The following is a 17046-nucleotide window of genomic DNA, read 5'->3' on the forward strand; positions in this document are numbered from 1 at the left end:
AATTTTACTTTTATTTCCCAGTGTATGGAAAGTGTAATCAGTTACATCAACATTTCAATTTCTTTCTTGGCTGAGAAATGTACTGCGTGTCCCAAGAAATGAAACTCTTTATCCGGAGAGTCCCTAATTTATTTTCGGGGACGCCTCTTGCCATCGATCACAATCAGTCGGAATTAGATTTCGGCCGAATGTTTCAATCGGCACATTTCGCTACCACTATAAAATCCCATTTGCGCCCTTTGCGACATTGCCAACGAGAGCGACATTTTGGACTGCGCTGACAACTCGCATTTAGGCCCTTAACAGTGATATTTCAAGGGTTGTCCGATTTCTAAAAATAACCTGTTTTATTTAAAAAAGGTTGTTGAAATATTTTTATTAGTTGATTTAAACACAATGGGATGTATATTATTTTATATTGTAATCGAAATTTAATTTAATATTTCCATATATAGGAGCAATAACAATAAATAATGTACGTTTATCGGAAAGATGCCGATAAACATTTTGAATTTTATTTCTAGAATGTAATAAAATGTTTGGCCTTTAATATACGCATCCTGGATCTAAATTCGATTTGAGGCTGTTCGATGAGCTTTTTAAATTGTAATGTTTCATGTTACATTTAAGAAGCGTTAACGTAAACTAGAATCTAGTTGTGGAGAATCCTGGCATGGGCACAATTATTTGAATTTGCAACGTTGCCACTTCTTGAAAATTATACGTATATAATGATGAATATAATATAAATAGAATAAATTATCCTGAATTCACAAGTTAACATGATATTTCTGTTGGGACCCAAGTTAAAATGTTTTGCTATAATAATAAATATTTGATATATTTATCGTCGTTCGTTAAAAAATACCTTCATTGTTTCGTCATCGAATCCGTGCGATATGCAACAACAGAATGGAACCCCCCCCCCAATTCATTCAATTAAAGCAAGGGGTGCAATTCAAATCGCAACGCTGGGGTCAGATCTGGATCATATGGGGGATAAGGAATCAATTCGAAACCCAATTCATGGACGACGGTGATGTTGATACGGTGCATTGTCTTGGTGAAGCAATACATTCACGCGTTGTAGTTGGTTGGATTCCACCTTTCGATTGCTTGTAAATAGCTTTTTTTCTACTTTTACTAACGTAAAACTGGAAAATAATTTGCGCGTCCTAGATCTGAAACTCGTCGGTTTTATTTCCACTAAATGACCGGCTCCCCTGATTCCGTATCAGTGTTGAGGGATTACGAGGATCGAAATGTTCAATGATAACACTTTTTCGACCGTGCACGTGATCCGCCATTCGTAGGGGCTAGGGCGCATCCCACGCAGACCGCCTGGAGACCGTCCTTTCTCCGACAGGACATAAAATCTCGATTACTGCATTACGCCATCTGGTGATGTAATAATCAATTGTTAATCACAAGGAATTATTTAGAAATCGTGTCATACGCGAATTATAGGAGGAAGTCTACTTGTAACATACGTAGCATTGTTTATATACACCATAATTAGTGCAAATAAAGCCCGACGAGTTTTTCGACCTAGAGGGTTTACATTATTTTAAGAAACATAGAAATATGTTGATATTTTTGTCTTTGAGGTAAGTTTCAATGAAGAATAATGCTATAATATGTCCAAAGCTCTAATATAAATAATAAAACCATACATAAAACTGTTATTTCGATCCATACCGGCCATTTTTTTACATGTTTTAACTATTTCAATAAACCTATATTACGAGTTCGTGATTTTATTTAATTTCTCGGCACTCATTTTCATAGGCTTGTTTGTAATCATTGCTAAATATAAAAATTGCATATTTCCCTTTGTGGCGTCTTTTTGTTTCTTGTATTTTCTGTAGAGTTTAACGTTTACAATTTGTACAGTATTAATAATACGTCTAGCTGAACTATTAGCACATTATTTGGTAATAATTTTAATATACTGAATATTAATTAGAAACGAACTTCGTGGTCTGAATCATTTTTAACCGACTTCAAAAAAGGAGGGGGTTCAAAAGGATCAATTTTCAAAATTGTGCAATTTCGAGCACTAAACATATCATATGGAAAGGCGTAGAAATACTGCAAGCAACTGCTTCTGTGTTGTAATGGGTGGAGCGTTCAGCTCCCATGCGGAGGTCGTGGGTTCGATTCCCGACGGGGCGCAACAACTTCTTGTTGTTCTAGTTTGATTAGAACATTTGTCAAATCACGTAGACTAGGTAGCGGACACCGACGGCTTAAAAGTTGCTTATTTTCTATCATTGTTTCTTTATTCCTATTTTACCTCATAGGAGCCACAATAAAATAACTGCGTAATTTATTGAGTAAATATCTAACACTAAAAGGAGAAAAACTAAATATTTTTAACAAAAAAAATTAACCGACTTGAAAAAAATAAATAAGGATCTCACTATAAAGTAAAAAAATAATCAAACTTAGATTTTTAACACAAAAGAAAAACGTTTGAAACCAAAATATGTACATAATGATCGATGTAGTAACTAAATAAAAAGAGGCAAAAACCTTATATCACCTATACACTACACGTATTTTATACTTAACTATGACTTTAATCTGACTTGTCAGTCTTGACTGCTGATGCCAATGTTGAACTTATATCCTTATTTTCATTTTCGATTGATATTACGAAAGGATCTGCAAATTTGTTTATTTCAAAAATTTTTTAGAACATTAATCGCATCAAATTTGTCATTTTATACTTTCAGCCGTCAACTTTGTTTTGACACGCGCCCATTTAAGATGGCCTATATAACAGGTCGATTGAAAAGTCCCCGGTCTACCATATTAAAACACATTTTTTTGTCAAAATTAGTTTTTTTTTATTCAACATAATTCCCTTCAAGGTGACACTTATTATAGCGACTCGGCAACTTTTCGATACCATTTTTGTAGTACGATTTGTTCTTTGCTTCAAAATAGGCTTCAGTTTCGGCGATCACTTCTGCATTCCACGAAAATTTAGAAAACAGGAGATAGTCAGATTTGGAGAATACGGTGGATGAGGAAGCAATTCGAAGCCCAATTCATGGATTTTTGCCATCGTTTTCACTGACTTGTGACTCGGTGCATTGTTTTGGTGAAGCAGCACTTTCTTTTTCTTCAAATGCTGCCGGTTTTCGGCGATTTCGACCTTCAAATGGTCCAATAACGCTATGTAATAGTTGCTGTTGATGGTCCTTCCTTTTTCAAGGTACTCAATGAAAATTATTCCATGTGCATCCCAAAATACAGACGCCATAACCTTGCCATCGGATTGTTGCGTTTTCCCACAATTTGGAGCGGGTTGTTGAACAAAAGTTGCTTCACTCAAAATGCTATAATTCATAAACTAATGATCCGACAGCTGTAAAATTTATACGCGCATCTTTTGAGGTTTAGAGCTAACTAAAAAACATATGGATTTAATTCTAGTAACGCCATCTATGGGTCAGGCCGGGGACTTTTCAATTGGCCTGTTATATTCTCTTTATTCTGTGGATATGGTCTTTCAAATGACCTTGGGTCTAAATAAATTTAATCCATTGCACTGTATAAAACCCGTGATACTTTTTCGTACGTTCATTATTTTATAAGATTTTTTGATCATATTTAATTTATATATTCAGAATCGCGGGTATATCGTTTCCTGTTTTGTTTGCAAAATAATTTTTTCGTGTTGTTGACCATAGCGCGCTATTCTGTAAGCGATTATTAAATTCCATGGCAGGTCTGTAATCAAAACGCCGGTTATTTATCATTTTACATAAACTGTGAAACAAAAAACCGAGTTTATGGTTCACTAGGCACCAAATATTATATTCTATCGATAGGCGACTACGTGTAGGTAATCGAATTACTACGGCTCGTCACAACAATTTCGATAGTCCTTTGTTTATTGTCCAAAACTGACTGGATACCACACGATATGATCAATTCTCAACGGATGCAGCAGCACGAACCATTCGAATTACATATTAATTAGACTGGGGCATGGTCGAGTTATTGGGCGCAATTATTTTCTAACTGGTTTTTAATTTTAACGTCGATGGCGAACTGTGTAATATTAAAAATAGAAAGTGGCAAATTTGGAATGGCGTCAGGGTCGTATTTTTATGCGAATTATCGTTTTTATTTCGTTCCGCCAGTTACAGCACTATTATCGATTTATTTCAACTAATCTATGTATATAAAATTGAAATGTCTTTTCGTTGGTCTCGTTGAAACTCGAGAACGGCTGAACCGATTTGGCTAATTTTGATTTTCAAATATTTGTGGAGGTCCGGGTACGAAGAAAATACGAAAGTAGTACAATTTAAAAATGTTGTTTTCCTATACAAATGGCCAGTGTTACTGTCATCAATAACGTCATTGTCACAATAATCGCAATTTTAGTTATCATATTAATAGTTGTCATCCAATAAAACAGCCAGTGCTAGTCAACAAATTTTATATTGCAACATTGCCGCACCAAATTTAAGTTTTCGTTATTTATTATTTAAAGTACTAATATAATAAAGTAATTAAACAAAAATAATGTTAATAAAATAAAATTTATTTCAATATTATAATAAATCGAATGCATATTTATTGAAGGATTTACAGTTAATTAAACAGCTACAATAATTTGTAGGTTAGAGTTGTTTTATTATATTTACATTGACATATGACAATGGTGTCGACCAGTACCAACACAAGTCGAATTTTATTAGACCGATTTGGTTACATGTTCGGACGCATCAGACTTCATTCTGTCTGTTTTTAAATAGAGTAATGCTAATTAGTAAATGAGAAAGAAAAATATACGGCAAAGCATTTGATGAAAAGTTGTGCAAAAGGTTGTGGTTATAAAGGTCTGATATGAAACGTCATGGAGTCTAACAACACTTCTACTTTGCCAAGCCTCAAAATATAAATGTAGTCTATCCAACAAAACATAATATCTTTTTAACTTTGACTTTTAGTTTATTTTGGCTTTGATATACAATATTCTAAGGTAAATAACATAATTAAACAAAAGTTTGATAAAATATAATTTATTTTAACATTATAGTACATCTAATGCATATATTTTGGATGGATTTAAACTACAATTCATTATACAGCAACAGTAAAAGGCCTAAATCACCTAATTAACAATTGTATATCCAAATAATATATTTTATTTTCATTAGAGAGCATATTTATTTGTTTAGGTTTAGTTCTTGTTTCCTTTATTGCTCTGTTTTCGAGTCAAGTTCTTCTAACGTGATTGCATTTCCCATTAGTTTTTTCTGTTACTACCTGTGTACACATTTATTAGTATATATTTAGAACTATATATTAGTATTCATTCTCCACATTTCTTTTTTCTCGTACATTTTCATCAAATGCTCATATTTATTCTGGAATCTTCGAGTTTCTACTCTCATCACCTGTCTTGGATCAGATTGTCAGCATTGAATCATAATCCCACATCCAGAAAGTTTCATTCAGTTACCCTTTAACATGGTATCTTGAAATCTTAATTTATGGTTTTCGCTCATTATTGCAGCCTTTGTTGGTCCACTTGTTGGAATCTTTTTGTTGATCCCAATTTCTAGCGCGAAGAACAATATATCTGCAATGAATTATTAACAAATATTATGATTAGTAAAAGCTAATCAAATAAACTTTTGGTTTTTTTTTATCAACTTTACATTGTCGTTACACCTTCCTTAATTTTATTATATGTTTTTAAAAATTGTATTATTTTAAAAGCAATGTTTGGAAATTCCATTAGACCTCGTGGGTTATCTTTACACCATTTAAATGGTATTTTTTGCAAACAGTGTTTGAAGGGATGACTTAAATCCTTCAAAGAGCTGTATATCAGTAAGTAAGTTGTCTCTGAAATAATTCTATTACAATATAGTTGAAAAAAATCACAGCTTTTATGTTTCTATCAGAGTATTCATTCATATTAAGAATCTATTTGAAATTTATCAAAAGCTAAGCTTCAAAACAGCGTTTGTCTATAACCTCACTAATCACTCATATGACGTTTGGACGAATCGATTACACGTTCAAACACATTAGACATCATTGTGTCTCTTTTTAAGTAGAATAAAATGAGAAAGAAAATATTGTCTTATATTAAAACGAATTTACAAACTGCAATAGGCAATACATTATACACCTTGATGACGTGAGTTCACTAATTATTTTGGATAACAAATCTCGTACTTATATTAAGTATAAACAATTATTATATACGCAGAATACTAAAAATTAAACTAGTTGTGACTTATTTCAATAAAGCATCAACACAAATTACTAATTTGAGTTAATATTTTAGTGTAAACGATAATAGAAAATTATCTTAAGCAACATCCTTTCACAATATACGCTTTTTATCCGCAGTTTACTTTCGTTTTATGAGCATTCATTAAACCATTTAAATTGTAAATGGTGTGTTTTTCTCCGACTCAAGTCAAAGCCGATAGGTTGTGAAAGAAAGCGTAGTGAAATATAGAATCCTTTATGAAACATTTCATTATTTATGTATACCTTTCTGTTCAGTTTATGTGCGATTTATTTCATCACCTAGTGGTCGAATGCACAATTAATATTGAATACATTATCTTAAAACTACAATTAAGTACACGGTTATAATAGTTTGTAGGTTAGGGTTGTGTTTGATTATATTTACATTGAACTGTTTTCCATTCCTATGAGTTAGAGTTCTAGACGCGTTTGTAGTTATCCCTGGAGGCCTATCAGTTTCCTTTGAAATAATTGTATTAAACTATGTTTGTATTGAAAAACTACTTAGAGTTTTTATACATTTTTAATTTTTGGAGATATTTCAGTGACCGTGCCCATATTCAGTGCAGTGGCGACACCAAAAAAAATATATCTAACGAATTTTATTGGCAAGAGGGGGCCTCCATTATCTCGTTCCTTTTCAGAGCAACTGATTAGAGACGCAATCTGTTCTGTTTGGCTTCGGAATGTTCAATCAGAGTAATATTGAGCAGCGATTTGAAATTTGTCAAAACAAGCAAAGCGTTAAGACAACGTTTGCCGGTTTATAACCTCTTATCACTATTGTTTTGAGAATTTCGCATACGTTTGACAACCGGACGTCTTTGGCAGGCTAGTTCGGTTACACGTTTGTACTTATCATACAGCATTGTGTCTGATTTTAAGTAGAATAAAATGAAAAGAAAAATATTGTCTGATTCTAAAACGAATTTACAAATTGTGATGGGCAATACATTAAACATCTTGGTGAAAAATAGAAAGTGGCAAATTTGGAATGGCGTCAGGGTCGTATTTTTATGCGAATTATCGTTTTTATTTCGTTCCGCCAGTTACAGCACTATTATCGATTTATTTCAACTAATCTATGTACAAAAGACTGAAATTTTTTTTCGTTGGTCTCGTTAAAACTCGAGAACGGCTGGACCCATTTGGCTAATTTTAATTTTCAAATATTTGTGGAGGTCCGGGTACGAAGAAAATGTGAAATAATCGCGACGAAAGTAGTACAATTTAAAAATTTTGTTTTGCTATAGAAATGGCTTTTTTGTTAGTTATCATATCAATAGTTGTCATCCAATAAAACAGCCAGTGCTAGTCAACAAATTTTATATTGCAACATTGCCGCACCAAATTTAAGTTTTCGTTATTTATTATTTAAAGTACTAATATAATAAAGTAATGAAACAAAAATAATGTTAATAGAATAAAATTTATTTCAATATTATAGTAAATCGAATGCATATTTATTGAAGGATTTAAACTACAGTTAATTAAGCAGCTACAATAGTTTGTAGGTTAGAGTTGTTTTATTATATTTACATTGATATATGACAATGGTGTCGACCAGTACCAACACAAATCGAATTGTATAGACCGATTTGGTTACATGTTCGGGCGCATCAGACTTCATTCTGTCTGTTTTTAAATAGAGTAATGCTAATTAGTAAATGAGAAAGAAACATATACGGCAAAACATTTAACAAAAAGTTGTGCAAAAGGTTATGGTTATATAGGTCAAACTTCTAATATGAAACGTCATGGAGTCTAACAACACTTCTACTTTGCCAAGTTTTATCTTGGCTTTGATATACAATTAAATTATACAACATAATTAAACAAAAGTTTGATAAAATATAATTTATTTTAACATTATAGTACATCTATTGCATATATTTTGGATGGATTTAAAATACAATTCATTATGTAGTTTGTTCGTTCCTTCTCAGAGCAACTGATTAGAGACGCAATCTGTTCTGTTTGGCTTCGGAATGTTCAATCAGAGTAATAATAAGCAGCGATTTGAAATTTATCAAAACAAGCAAAGCGTTAAGACAACGTTTGCCGGTTTACAACCTCTTATCACTATTGTTTTGAAGAATTTCGCATACGTTTGACAACCGGACGACTTTGATAGGCTAGTTCGGTTACACGTTTGTACTTATCATACAGCATTGTGTCTCTTTTTAAGTAGAATAAAATGACAAGAAAAATATTGTCTGATTCTAAAACGAATTGTTAAAACTTAGTCAGCAATGACTAGTAATAATATATTGATAGATTAAAGAAAAACTACTGACTACTGAAAAAAATACTACGGACTGCAACATAAACAATGATTCACCAGCAGATATTTGTAGGTTATATTTTATTGATTTTAACTGCCCAGTGATTTTTATACATTATCGAAACTATTACTTTTGGCTCTGATAATGCTCATTTTGTTCATAATTTTCCCATAGATTTATCCATTTTATATATTCAGATTAGGACGATTAGTTTGTCTGCAATTACTTTGAATATTTCAATTTCCATTATTTATATTGCCGACAACAAGAAAACCAGGAAAAATCCCATTTCCAATTTCCGTTGTGCTGCGAGCTTAGCTCCAGACAGAGAATCTAAATCTATTTGCTTCGGAAATTCTAGACTCCGCACAAGACGGGAATAGAATTCGGATCGAAGTTTGATTCGGATAATCTGGTTTTGAAATCGAATGCAGGCTAAGCCGTGGGGCAATTAGTTTAATGAAAACAATCTGCGTTAATGTGATCTTGCTAAGAACGCGAATTTGTTTTTACGGTTTTATTATTTTGTAAATTTACGGTTTTATTCAATAATCAACAAAGCATCATAAGTAGGATTATTTTCAGAACTGTAACAAGCTATAATTAAAATAATTCAAACAAAGTTCAAAGAATAAAAGCCATATAGTTACATATCTAATTATATTAATCGTACACCTGAATAACATGTCAATTGAAAAGTCCCCGGCCTATCGTAGTAAAACAATTTTTTTTGACAAAATTCGTTTTTTTCATTCAACAAGATTCCCTTCAAGGGTGATACACTGATTATAGCGACCCTCCATCTTTTCGATACCATTTTTGTAGTACGATTTGCCCTTTGCTTCAAAATAGTCCTCAGTTTTGGCGATCACATCTTCATTCGACGAAAATTTCTTCCCAGCGAGCATTCTTTTGAGATTTGGGAACAGGAAATAGTGGCTGGGGGCCAGATCTGGGTAATACGGCGGATGAGGAAGCAATTTTTCAAGGTAGTCAATGGAAATTATTCCATGCGCATCCCAAATTACAGACGCCATAACTTTGCTAGCCGATTGTTGCGTTTTCCCACGCTTTGGAGCGGGTTTATCGTGTGCAGACCACTCGGATGACTGTCGATTGGACTTCGGAGTGAAATGATGGAGACATGTTTCATCCATTGTCACATATCGACGCAAAAACTTGCGTTTATTACGCCAGATCATATTCAAACACTGTTCCGAATCATCAACTTGTTGTTTTTGGTCAAATGTGAGCTCGCGCGGCACCCTCTTTACACAGAGTTTTCTCATACCCAAATATTCGTGAAGGATATGATGTACACATTCAGTTATATCTTTAGAGTGTCTGCTATTTCATTCAATTTCAGTTTACGGTCACTCAAAATAATTTTGTCGATTTTTTTTTGGACCTCTTTTGGGCGTCCACTGCGTTCACCGTCTTCGGTGCTCATTTCACCACGTCTAAACTTAGTATACCAATCCTTGATGGTTGATTCTCCTGGGGCAGTGTCCGGAAACTCGGCATCAAATAATGTTTTTGCTTCAACTGTATTTTTTCCCTTCAAAAAGCAATATTTTATCAACACGCGAAGTTCCTTTTTATCAAATTTTTTTAACAAAAGTTGCTTCACTCAAAATGCTATCGTTCAATAACGCTATGTAATAGTCGCTGTTGATGGTCTTTCTATAATTCACAAACTAATGATCCGACAGCTGTCAAATTGCTTCACTCAAAATTCTATAATTCACAAACTAATGATCCGACAGCTGTCAAATTGATACACGCATCTTTTGAGGTTTAGGTTTAACTAAAAAACAGGTCAGGCCGGAGACATTTTAATTGGTCGGTTTTAACCTCAATCAATACTTCAAAATGTTTACTAATTTTCTGTTAGTCATTCATAATTTCTTCTATTTGACTATTCACACAACTATTCACATCGAGTGTTCCATTTATGCAAATTATGTAGATATTTTCATTTTAACGGTTGCATATTTCTATTACTTCTTTCTTCTTTCTTATTTCTTACCATCTTTCATTTATCTACTGTTTTCTACTTTGTCTTATGTTACATGTAGGAACTAACAACTCACCAACAAATGAGGAATTAAAAATTCTATTCTAAGCTATTTTATAATTGTTAACATTATTTGCAACATTCATTTTAACTCTCCACTATTTACCACTACAATTTACATAAAAATCTACACAAAAATCTTAATAACCTTTAAAATTACGAGAGGTAACAACAACAAAAGTTTCCAGAACCATATCAATTATTATAAAATTTATTAATATCGAAATAGGCTTTGTTTGTTAAATACAATAGTTTCAAGTATTTTTATGGGTTTTGCAGGATATGACCGAGCGTCGTCCTGTTGTCAAGTCGCTTGGTCTTGCATCTGCTTGTGTAATATTCTTGTTTTGATTCTTAGTTTAACGGATTCATTTTTTCGCTCAAAATGCATAATCAACTACATCAAGCTGGTCGTACTAAGGAGGAGAAGCTTCAAATTACGAGTTAGACAGTGTTGATGTATGATTAGGCATAGCTCTTTATCCTTTTTAGAGGTCTTTGTGGAGCATCCGTTTTTATCACCATCACAATGCCTACAAATACTTCGATGGTGGTTTTAGATTTAATTGAGTAATTTCGTCTTTAAATTGTAGTAGTTTAAATTGTAATTCTAGTAAATAAATATTTTATAATAATTTTTCAAACAAATAGCAAATTTGATATATTTATATTTACTAAAAGCTCTTTATACTATGAAATAGGATACAGTAAGATTTTTACAGTACTATTTTTTGATCACACGATAGCTATATGTTTAATGTCACAAAACAATTTGATACCTCAGACAGTTAGCTTGATTTCATTTCAATTTCATCCTCTTTTGTTGAAAATTTTTATAAGCATTGTTTGTTTATGGTTTACTTTTTTTTAAGTAACAACGATAACAAATAATAATAATAAACATGCAAAATAAACAGCAATAAAGTGTTGTAATATAATTAAAGAAAAATACCAATACATATCTTAAGCTATCTTGATTGTAAACGTATTTTATTAGAATAAAAAAGCAAGACCTTTATATAGTGTATTTCATATAATAACGTCATCGAAAATGAAAGGAAATCAAAAAACGGTACGCGTTAACTGTAAATATAACGGTTAGTTATTCATTTTATTTTCATTATTCGATATAGAAGTAATGGTATTGTGAAGAAACTTTGATTGGTGTTATATCATCGATTATTAATGTTTTTATTGACATTTTTTCAAATATATCACTAACTTGTTTTTGATTTTCACGGTACATACGTGGCATCGTTTGCCTTTGTTACTGTTATAGCAATAATACAAAATATTACCCTGGCGATCATCACAATCATGCCAGTAACCAGGCCGGGTAAGACCGGACGTCGTCTGAGATGATTTATACTTTGTGTTCAGTGGTTCAAGATTCAAGGTCAAGATTGCAGTACGTTCATAGAGATATGATATCATAGAGATGCTCTATTTTCCTTGGTATATGTTCTCTATCTCTTTAATGTATTGGTGAAATCATTCAACTTGTTTTTCACTTATTTTTTTCCAAAAAGTAGTCTTAGTTAATTTAAACCTGAATAGTATTTAATATGATACACTAGCCATGAAATGTAGTAGAATATTGAAGAAAATGAAGTACAAAATGCTTTCACTAGAAACCCTAGAAAATCATTAAGTACAGGCTCAGACTGTCTAAAGAGTATTATTTGGAAACTACGAGAATAGTATTATTGAGTAAGGAAATTGTATTGATAACAAATTTTAAGATCCAGATGCAAATATGTTTGACAAGGCTACCACAGCAAACGAAGACAACACTTGAAAGTCTAAATTATAATCATTTAATGATTGATGCTTGATTTTCTTAAATATCAATAAAACATACAATCATGTTTCTTTAGCTTTTTGTCTTGAAACGAATATACACGTATAATTACTTTAGGGAACCCCATACTATTGATGCACACAGAATGTCTGATTGTAACACAAAGTTATTGAAATAATGTCTAAATAATACTTTTAACGTCGTATTTAAAATTACAATTTTTTGTCGAAATAACATTTATTCTGGGTAAAGCAAATATATAAAGTTATCATAAGGCAGTTTTTCAATATAAGTCTTCATGCCTGTTATGAAAAAGTGTCATATGAATGTTGAGATATCCCGGCATAAGAATTCTCATCGTTTTTGCGGTAAAATATTACAACTGCAGTGTATAAAGTATAAAGTCGTTTTAGACAAGTAGAGCGCAATAATCCTCCGTATGCTGCACTATAAAAATATTTTGGCTGTAAGCCTTGGAGATAGTTTCGGATTGTAATTGCACGAATAGGGCCGGTTCGTATTGCACGACGCCGAGAGGATAATGCAAGCGTATAAATAAACCGGATGCCATCTTAGATTAGTTTTAAGAGGATGTGTGTACAAGCGTTTTGTGACTAGGAACGTATATGGACAGTTTATATACATTTAATTTCATTTTACGATATTTTCTTCATTTTAATTTACGTATTAAATGTTCAGTTTTATATAACACTAGCGACCCGCCCCGGCTTCGCACGGGTGCAATGCTGATACTAAATTAAATACACTACAGAAAAAATATGAACGTTATATATAAAAACATAGCGGCCCGCTCCGACTTTGCACGGGTATAAAATATATATGCCTATGTCACTCAATGAAAACATAATTAAAATCGATCCAGTATTTTTGGTTCATTCATTAGTGCCATTGGCCTGCACGCATTAAATTTGGAGTAAAACAATTTCTCTTCATACAATTTTTATTACATTACACATTTTTAAACGCAAATTTTAAATTTGTAATATCTCCGAAAATATTTGTTTAATTTACATGCTGTAAGGAACCATATTGATCTATATTAATTGCACACTGTATTTAAGGTACTTAATTCGATAAGGATTAATGCCGTATTGCTTGAAATAGCTTCGTAAATAAGCCATTTTCTCACGTAAATAGTAAACAATAAAAATGGTTAATGTGGGTTATCCCTAAAAGATAAACATATACCATCTCGGACTTTTTTGTAGACCTTTTTATGGTGTACAATACTGTAGTACATTAATTTGATCTAACTCGTAGGGTTAGGCAGCGTTTTTGCTAATTGCTAAATAAGCCTAAAAAAATAGGTTAATTATTAATTATTAACGACGTTTACTATTATATACCTTTTTAATCAAGTGTTACATATAATAATTTTTTTGTATTTTTTTCTGCTCTGCATTACTATTAAATGTATCTAATATAGCACACATTACATTAAATCTACAGTTAATTCAACTTTGTTAGTAATTCACACGGTTCAATACTCATTTACAATTAAAATATAACAATTTAATTTAATATACATGAAAGCCCAATCTTAATCTACGATATGTAAGATACTTCAGTCCTAATAGTTTCGTTAAATAAATTAGTTCTGATTTACTGACCTAAAATTACTGCCTGTTCATGTTTTCAGTTATTTTATAGCCCACTATGCTGTTATTTTTTAATTAGCCACAAAAACTAGCTAGTAAATTTTCAATAAACTTAGAAATAAAAAGTTTTCGGTCTTTCGATTATTTTATTCGATTTTATTTAATGTTTTTGTAGAACATTTTGTTATTTTGTACGTCTTTTACAGGCTGTTATTTCACTAGTTGGCAATCTTTTTCATTCAGATGTATACTAGAGGAGACATGTTCGTGCTAAGGTCTCATCAATCTCAGATCAATTTGGATTGTGGACTTTTTAAATGTGTTTTCGGAAGAACTGGAATGGAACTGACCATATTTAAATTTATTATAACGATTATCAAGCCATAGTTTGTTCTCTTTTACCAATTAAAACATATAATAACATGTGTTACACGAAAACCACTATAACAGTATCAGACCGAGACTTATTTTGGGATGTTTTATTTAAAATCAGTATGTAAAACTTACCATCGCTGGTTTTCTTGTTTTTATGCAACCTATGTAATTTATTGGACTATGGAGTATTTATGCCTTCTCTTGAATGTTCTTGTTGCATAACGGTTGTCAAGAGGTTGGATTGGAGTTATTGCTATTTATGTTAACTAACAAATAATTCCAGGTATCAGTGAAGTATATAGATAATATTTTAGATATTCGAGATTTGAAACTTAAGAGCAGTGTTAATAAGTGTTTTTTACGATAATTGTTATTTAGTTGACATGTAGAATAGCATTAAGTGATTTCCTGTATGTGAAGACTATATATATCCATTAAGCAGGTGGGATGGCGTTAAACGTTTTAGTCTACGCACTTCGCTATCATGTCACACATTTAGCTGATCAGCAAGCACAATAACTAATACTCTTACGAAGTCCTTAATACAAACACTTTGAATTATACTCCTTATCGGTTCTAAAGGACTATCGCGCAGTAACACTTCATCGGAGACATAGTACGAAGCATCATCTATGGCAGGCAATACTTTATTTTGGAACCTACTACACGGCAACATTTCAATTGCTAGCAGTACCCCATAGTTGGATTCCATATAATTAAATAGGTCTGAGTATAGATTCCTACAGCAATACGTTGTTATCTAAAGATAACTTGAATTTGCGACAAGTCCGACAAGTTAAGTTTCAAATTTTATTTGTTTTGCAACTATGTGCTCCTCTCAAGTTAGGACTCGGTCTAGATGCATTCCAAAATAGTTAGCATCCTCTGCCTGGGTTTGGGTGGTTGACAATTATTGATACTCACTGGTGGGCATGTTTCTTTTGTTCTGATTCGCTATGTTTTTGTAAAAAGTTGTATTTTATTTAAGTGTTTTGAGTGGTTCTTTGATGCTATTATTGGATCTTAGTGTGATGCTAACACTACTGATATCGGATCCAGTACATTGCCTTGTGAAACTGCTGAATATATAGGATGTAATCTAGTGTGTTTATTGTCTTATTTTATGGTAAAGCGTCTCTACGATATAATTTTTTAATAACCAAAGTGAGGACGAATAAGTTTCTTTAGTTTAACCTGCTACCCTGTATGTCACACTTTATCAGTCTGTGGTATGTCCTGGATTGAAGACTAACGTTATATTTCGACTTTTAGGTCTATATTTATTTTGTTTACCAGTCTATGCACTTGTTTTATAGTTTCGTTCTTATTAGGAAACCCAAACTATTGTTTTGGAATAATATATCTTTTTCTATTATATTATTAAACATTTTTATGTATAGTTTCTCAGAAACATTGGAAATACAAGATTTATGGCGAATTAAAAAGACATTTTCCGAGGTTTGACCTAATTTATTACACGATCCTTATTTTTGGTAGGATAGAATTTTATTTGTAGCTTTTGTGGCTTTATTTTAACTAAAAAGTTTGGTTGCATGCAATGGTTTTATGTAGGAACTCAAATACTTTTTTCTTTTGTCTAAAATCGCCGCCGCCTTTGTTTCGTCGAGGTAGATCGATGAAATAAAACGATTTTGTCGGAAAGGTCATGATTTGTTTATTTCTTCAAATATAATATCATCACCTAAATAGGAATGGTTATATCTACATATTTTACCGTATGACTCATACGTACACCATTGTCGTTTGGCATTTTCGAGCCATTCAACCTTCGCTGCGTTTTCCATGAACAGATCTACGTTTAATATATTCGAAATAGTTTAGCACATTCCAAAATACAGGAAAAACATTGTGTGCATATCGATTGGGTTGAATAATTTGGCTTTTTCAGTTTGAAGGGCAATGTGCTATATTTAATCTGTGCCATTAATGTCAAAGATATGAATCGGTATTATATGACACAAAGAAGAACTTAGTTGGTATAGGAAATTGTACATCATTACCCATAGTTGAACATATAACGTTATGCTAAACGAATACCAGAATATGCCAGAAAAAAAAAGATAAATTTGTGGTAACTTTATGAGAATTAAGTCTTAAGAAAAGTCAATCTCAGCTTAAACTGTATCTTTAGATCTTTACTATCTCCTGGCATGAAAGGATGTGTAGCTGCCGGAACCTAGTGATTCCGAAAAATATCTATATGTCGATAAATTGATATTTTTTTCAAAAAATATCAATAATTTTGGCCAATATCGATATTAAAAAAAATTAAGCGTAAAAAACCTTTTATTTTTAATAAGCCTTTAATATTGGTACATTATTTTATATGTTTAGCATTCTAATATATATTCTAATTCTAATATATATATATATATATATATATATATATATATATATATATATATATATATATATATATATAAAAATAAATATCGAGATCATATATATATCGATATTTGTCTCGTCGACCGAGACTAACTAGTACTTCTAAGACAAATAGCCTGGAGTGGTCTAAAACACATACAAATCAGAAAAAGAAACTCTAGTCCAATAGAGTCAAAATTTCAAATTTCA

At 31.9% G+C, this 17046-nt stretch overlaps 1 protein-coding gene across 3 annotated transcripts in view; it reads left to right on the forward strand.

Moving 5' to 3' along the window:
- The window catches only part of Evi5 (Ecotropic viral integration site 5), a 131299-nt gene that overhangs the window by 1168 nt on the left and 113085 nt on the right, over positions 1 to 17046 (forward strand). The gene's annotated exons all lie outside the window — the stretch shown is intronic.

This window comes from Rhynchophorus ferrugineus, unplaced genomic scaffold (assembly GCF_030347505.1).
Source record: "Rhynchophorus ferrugineus isolate W39M unplaced genomic scaffold, kcgeb_rfMv2 rfM6, whole genome shotgun sequence".
NCBI lineage: Eukaryota > Metazoa > Arthropoda > Insecta > Coleoptera > Curculionidae > Rhynchophorus > Rhynchophorus ferrugineus.